Source organism: Parasteatoda tepidariorum, chromosome X1, assembly GCF_043381705.1.
Source record: "Parasteatoda tepidariorum isolate YZ-2023 chromosome X1, CAS_Ptep_4.0, whole genome shotgun sequence".
Classification (NCBI taxonomy): Eukaryota; Metazoa; Arthropoda; class Arachnida; order Araneae; family Theridiidae; genus Parasteatoda; species Parasteatoda tepidariorum.
In genome coordinates, this window is record NC_092214.1 from 33,510,626 (window position 1) to 33,518,009 (window position 7,384).

Sequence of the window (7,384 nt, forward strand, 5' to 3'; positions counted from 1 at the left end):
TCCTTAGGCAGACTAATCCAAGTAGTCACCCACCCGCTCACTGACCACCGCCAGTGATGCTTGACTTCGGTGATCTGATGGGTACCGTGTCTTAATGATGAGTTCACTGCGGGACCCTTTGTCAAGAGAGAGTACAAATTAGAATGGAACATCACAATTTGATACTACGAGATTCGAACCCGCTACCTCCAAGATACAGAAAGCATTTGGCCAAAGAACGAGATCGTTCTGCCAATTATTCGAGGATCCAATTAGATCCGAGGAATATTGATCGAGGACCAATTTTATTTGTTCATGTAGGACCAATTATTTCATGTAGTTACTCAAATAAATATGCGGGTTGATGACAAAAAAATAACATACAAACTATTGTCCTATAACATCAGAAAGGTCCTGCAGTCAAATCCCGGACAAGACATGGATATTCTCTCATTCTCTGTACTGTATGTTCTTACTGTAGGAGCAACGTTGACCCACCTAATATGGTGCCCCTGAAAGAGCGGCAAGGAATAGAATTCCGGAATAGCAAGTGTCAATCGGTAGAGCATTGAAAAAAAGAAGAAGAAAAAACTTTTGTTCTATAGAAGAACAGATGGCTCAAAATAGATAAACTATAAATCTAGGGCTACGGTGAGATTGGTACGGTTTGATCTGTGATTAAACCCATTATCACGGATTAATTTTTAAGTTCAGTTGAATTTTGGATTCAGAGATTTATTCAGATACGTATGCGGATTTGTGTACGAAATACTGAGAACCGCATGTAAACAACGCTCCTTAAGTTGATGAAAAAATAGCTTATTGATACAACCAGGGTCATGGTGGAATTCGAACCTGCTATATCCAGGTTTTACAGCATTTTGTGGTAGGGAAATATCCCCGATTAAGGAGGACTCTTTCTTTTTCAGATCTAAGCAAGGATCTCAGTTCCTTTTATGAATATCATGATTTGTTCATTCTGTAACGTACAACTTGCGCTGTTTCTTTTCCAACATTCACCTGAAACTGTGTGAAATGAATTGTTTATGAACATGGGGAAGGTACTTTATTTACGTCATCTCTAGAACTGCTGTAACGACTCTAATGGGCTATTGGCGACGGTCTCAGCAGCATCTTTAATCATGATTCGAAGACAGGCCATCACAATTTTGCTTATGTGCAGTGAAGATCTCATTAGTAAGGTGAATTTTTCAATTTATATATAGATCTGAAGGGGAAGGCAATTTTCTCCAGATCCCTGTTCCCAACGCACTGCTCAGCGACCGACCACAGGACTTTCGATTCAACAGATTTTATGAGTACGTACATCACAATACTCGATCAGTCTTAGCGGAGACGAGGATTAAACCCCGGCCCCTCCGGACCAGAGTTCAATTCTCTAACCACAAGGCTACCAAGTTCAATGTATGTGGTATTCCAAAATTCAGCCGACAAATTCAATGGGATGATAAAAGATATTTGGAAGATGAAGACTTGCCATTGGATATGGAGTTGTAAGTCACATTGACCGAGTGAAAATCACGAAAATCCTAAGCAAGTTGTGATGTCATGCTCAAAAACATTCACACAAAAAAATTATTATTAATTTATGACAAGAAATGTTTGAAATGGAACTCAATGATGCCATTGCATGGGCAACAATGACATAAAAAGGTTTTCCGTGAGTACCCGAGGAAGCCAGGTGTGTTTTCACACTCCGCTTTTCGTTTTCTCTAGATTTAGAGCTTGCAAGCGTTTTCCGAAATTTTCATCTCTCAACGTGGTTTGAGACAGCATGTTCTATGTTAAATTTTCATGCTCTTGATTCCTCCCACTCACAATATTTTATAATTCAATTAATACAAAAACCAAACTCAATTCACCACAAATGGAGAAATGTTTAACTTCGTTACATCTGAATAAAGCTAAAGCAACTTGGAAAATACAAATAATGTGACTTAGACTGACAATCGATAATTTCGGAACTATAACCGAGCACCTTCTTCAGGGTCAAAAGATAGAAAATAAATCGTTTTTTCGACGCTGAAGATGAAGTTTCATTACAATACAGAAGCAATTATATAAGTTAACCCTTTGTAAGGTTGCGGTAAGTATATTTCCCACGACTTTCATTTCTTTTCAATTATTATTGAACTGCTATTTTCTCACTTGTGAGTTGTGACTACTAGGGCTACTTAGGGCTTTGTTTAAACAAATATGGGCAACAGTAAAGATTAGCGAAAGTCAAGAGAAGCGAGCAGTTCTGGACAGCTTTCTTTTATCTTGTGTGTTACGTGTTCATTCATTTCGTAGGTGAGCTTTTTATTCTGGATACAGCTTGAAATGCATGTTTAAGGAAATTGGCATAACTGGAAATGCGTGTTTTAGAAAGTAGACATTGCTCGAAACGTGCGTTTCTGAGAATGAGCACAGCTCGAAACGCGTGCTAAAGAAAATGAACCTAGGATTTTTCTAGCTGATTCTATTCTATATATATATATATATATATATATATACAGTGGTGGCCAAAAGTGTGGACATTTTTTGTAAGTTTCATGCTTTTCAACTTTGTGTGCCTGTAGAATATATTAATTTTCCCTTAAATACAAAAGCTTGCATATCAAATTGAAGGTAATTTAATGTAAAATTAAATAATAAATGCAGTATTACAATATCTGCATTACAAAAAAAGTTATGCAACTAATAGTAAGATCTATCTTAGATTTGCTTTTTTTTAAAGTGATACTTACAGAATCAATACTCAGTAGGATAACCCTTATTTTTTAAGACAGCTTCACAGCGTCTTTTCATCGAGTGAACGAGTGTTTGGAGTTCATCTTTCGCAATCACATGGTGCCAAGAATCAATTATAGCTTCAATGAGTTGTCTTTTATTGGATGGACGTTTTTGTCGTTCAAGAATTTTCAAACGTCGCCACAAATTGTCAATTGGATTGAGATCAGGGCTGTTTCCTGATCATGGTCATATATCTATGCCTTTATTTTGAAACCATGCTTTGCATACTTTTGCTGTGTGCCATGGAGCTGATCCCGCTGAAAAATAAATGGAGCGTTGTGGAGGAAGAGATCCCTGACGGAAGGTATCTATTTTGATCTCAGGACAGTTTCGATGTATTTTTTGGCAATCACTTGAATTTGACCCACACCATCTGCAGACTTGCATGCCCAAATCATGACATTTGTTGGGGTTTTTGTAGTTGCTTCAATGCATACAGGATGAAGTGCTTCACCTTCTCTACGTATGACGTATTTTCTACCATCACTACCAAAGAGGGATATTTTACTCTCATCGCTCCAGATTACTTGCTTCTATTGATTTTCTGGCCATTTAATGTGTTCTTTTGCCCACTTAACTCGTTTTTCACGTTGCTTTTGATTTAGATATGGCTTATTCTTTGGAATTCTAGCTTGCAGTCCATTTCCTGATAACCTTCTTCTTATTGTTCTTGAACTTACTGCAATACCCGCTGCATTCAATTCACATCTAATGGCATATGATGAAATTTTTCCATCTTGAAGGCAAAACCGCTTAATTTTTCTATCGGCAGTAGCACTTGTGCATTTTTTTCAGCCTGATTTGGCATCCTGATAGCCAAAAAATACATCGAAACTGTCCTGAAACTAAAATTGATACCATCCATCAGGGATCTCTTCCCCAACAACGCACCATTTATTTCTTAGCAGGATTCAGCTCCATGCCACACAGCAAAAGTATGCAAAGCATTGTTTTAAAATAAAGGCATAGATATATTACCATGGCCAGGAAACAGCCTTGTTCTCAATCCAATTGAAAATTTGTGGTGACGTTTGAAAATTCTTGTACGAAAAAAACGTCCATCCAATAAAAGACAACTTATTGCAGCTATAATTGATTCTTGGCACCATGTGATTACGAAAGATGAACTCCAAACACTCGTTCACTCGATGAAAAGACGCTGTGAAGCTGTCTTAAAAAATATGGGTTATCCTACTAAGTATTGATTGTGTAAGTATCACTTTAAAAAAGTGCAAATCTGAGATAGATCTTACTATTAGTTGCATAACTTTTTTTGTAATACAGATATTGTAATACTGTATTTATTATTAAATTTTACATTAAATTACCTTCAGTTTGATATATAAACGTTTGTATTGAAGGGAAAATTAATATATTCTACAAGCACACAAAGTTTAAAAACGTGAAACTTTCAAAAAACGTCCAGTCTTTTTGGCCACCACTGTATCTATATATATATATATATATGTGTGTGTGTGTGTAATTAGTTTTTATTGAAAACATATTATAAGTCAACAGTTTTTTTACAAGGTTGCCATGGGTACTCTAAATTTGTAATAATGGTTATAAATTAACTTTTATAGAAATCAAGATTTTTAAAACCAATTAATCATTTAGTGTTCTGTATATAAAGAGTTGTCTGAAAAGATATGGAATAAACATTGTCACTCCGACCCGAAGTCCGGGCATGATTATGCTTAGTGCTTAAAAAAAGTAGAGAGAAGTAAATACTAAGTTCCTCATCTAGTTGTAAAATTTGAGTTCATTTTTTGCACTTTTTGATTTGTTCATTTTTCTAAACATACATTTTGAGCAGTGTCCCTATTTTTAAAAACGCATTTCAAGTTTGGATCATTTTTCTAAACACGCATTTCCAGCTGGGCACTCAATAAAAAACTCGCAATCCATCTGATTACTTCTCATAAAGTTTATTTGTAATTATAAATACAGAATTTTTTGAAAAGCAGAGAAGATTATTCCTCTATTCGATTATTGAAAAGCAGAGAAGCTCATGTTTATGGCCAATTCTTTACAGTTTGTAAATTTTTGAATATCCCATTAAACTTCTCACCAAAAAAAGTATCTAAGGAATGAAATTTATTTTAAGTAATAAACTAAATGAATTTCTTTTTTCTACCTCAATCCCAAAAATATTTTGACATAACATTAATAGCACAAAAAAAAACTTATAAAAAGCTAATCGCCCTTTTTTACGTCGTTTCAGCTCAATTCAATCTGCAGCTTTTTAATCGATCTTACCCTATCGTCAATATCATTACTTAATTCTAGAACATGATGAGTTCAATGTACTGTAAAAGCACTAATTCCAAAAGGAAATTCACAAGTTTAATTTGATAATATTATTTTTTTACTGAAATTAAAAGTACTAATTTAGATTTTTTTCAATGTATATAAAAATATGAGTTTTGAAAATTTTAAATGCAAGAAATAAAAATTTTATTGCAGGTAGCCTAATATAAAGTTTCTTTTGTGTCCTTTACTGTTTTCATTTACCTGAATCGTTTTTCTCGAGTTCAGCATGATCTAAATAGAGGAAGTACCGTTACACTTAGTGAGTAAACTCTAAACCAAAGTTTAAGTACTTTTATCATCATAAAATTTTTTTTATACGGATTTCATTGTGGTGAAGAAAAGGTATTTTCTTTTTTTGACGTTTGGTGGACAACTTTGCTCATAGTTTAAGGCAATTTATAGAGGAAAAAAAAAGATAAATTATTAATTTTAGGCTCATTTAATTTTAAACCTCATTTAATTTTTAATAAGTATATGAGTCCAAGAATGCGTAAAACTATGAGAAAAAATAGTAAATGAAAATAATTGAAAAGCGTATAAAAAGAAGAAAAATAAGCTCTGTAATTTTTATATTTAATAAATTAACCCTAATAAAACAATTGGAGATATAGACAAGTACCCGATTGTATTTCAAGGAAATCCAACCGAACCTTCAATTCTGGGACCGCCCTTCTGTAGCCTAAAGTTACGCATTACTTCGCCTTAGAAGTCTTTCCTTTACTGAATCAGGTGCTGAATGCTTTACGGATTTGATATTTCGTGGAAAACTTTGTCCATAGTTTAAGGCAATTTATAGAAAAAACAATAAGAAAATTATTTATTTAAGGTTCATTTAATTTTAAACATTTAATCACTAATTATTTAAATTACTTAATTATAAAACAACTTAATTATTTAAATTATTTAATTATTTGAATTACAGAACCAATGCATTTTTAATCTAATTTGAATTAGTGGCATTTGAATTAGTGGCTAATGACATTTAATGTTACTGCCTAAACGTTCTTGTTGAACTTGTGACATATATTGCAAAAACATTTTTTTTCCAAGATTTTGAAATCTGGCATCATCGTCAAGCACTTACATTGCTACGTATTCAGTGTTTTAGCCTCAAATCATATCCTTCAAATAACATTAAATAAATAATATAAATTTTTTTATTACGAAAATGCATAAAAATGCTAATAATGCTTGCTGTAAGCGACGTTATATCAATAAAGGTTAAAATGGTAGCCAGTTAGATAAATAATTAGATTGTTCTAAATTAAATGGTTATCAAAAGCTTAAACAGAAAAATTGCAACAAATTCATGTGACAGGGCAGAAACTTTTCTCCCTAAGCTTCTAGGTTTTCGACAGATAGTGCTGCAAGATGTCCTTTCTACTTTTTCTACCGTGGAATGTATAATTTCGTTTTAAAAATACAATACGTTATTGCAGCTGATAATAGAAATTTCAAAAATAATGCAATTTTATTTCATTTCATTGAAAGATGTCGAAAAATTTGTGTGCGATTTTCAATTATTTTTTTTGTAATTTGCAGGTTTATGATCTGCAGCACCATATGTTGGAAAATATTTGAACTAAATCGAGGAACCCTAACAAGAAAAAAAAAGGATGCCCAGTAACATGAATTCGATGCAAGATTTTTTTCCTTTTCTTGTGCTGTACATTTCTGAATCTGCAATATTATCATTATCACTAAAATATTAAAAGTATCTTTAAAAGATTTTGTATAAAAGAGAAACTTATACATTTTTAGTATAATTCTTCAAAGTCAACCTCTATGTTACAAGGAAATATATTTAATACCAATTTAAAATTTGTGCAAAGCACTATATTTTAGAAATAACAAACGAAGCAGAAAAGACACTTTTATCATCCTTACAAAGTTTTTTTAATTAGGAAAATATATCAAAGAAAAGAAGTATCACCTTTGTTTGAAAAACAATAATGAAACGCTTTGATTTTTCTCCTCAATCTAAGAAAATATTTTTAAAAGAAACAAATTCTGATGAGAAACTTTTTGAATGGATTGGGATAAATCTGATAAATTATGAAGAAATTGAAATAGGTAGTTTTAAAACAACATACGGGCTTTTGAATGTTAGTCTAAGGATTTTGAAGTTACCGATTCAATCACCTATTCAACTATTTCAACAGAATTCAGTATTGAATAGAAAATTTCTCATTAAATCTTATACTTTAATTTAAATTTCTTTGTAATGAAAACGAAGTCCTTACGGTTACAATGTGATGCACTTTTCTATAATTTTGAAATTCTTTTATCAGAGTTT

The 7,384-nt window shown here is 32.6% G+C and overlaps 1 long non-coding RNA gene across 1 annotated transcript; it reads left to right on the top strand.

Moving 5' to 3' along the window:
• Window positions 1–260: 260 nt before the first annotated feature.
• Window positions 261–6,840, top strand: LOC107445950 (uncharacterized). The gene is made up of 3 exons (XR_001584330.3): window positions 261–2,086; window positions 5,242–5,347; window positions 6,631–6,840. It is a non-coding gene; the product is annotated as an uncharacterized lncRNA (long non-coding RNA).
• The last annotated feature ends 544 nt before the right edge of the window (window positions 6,841–7,384 follow it).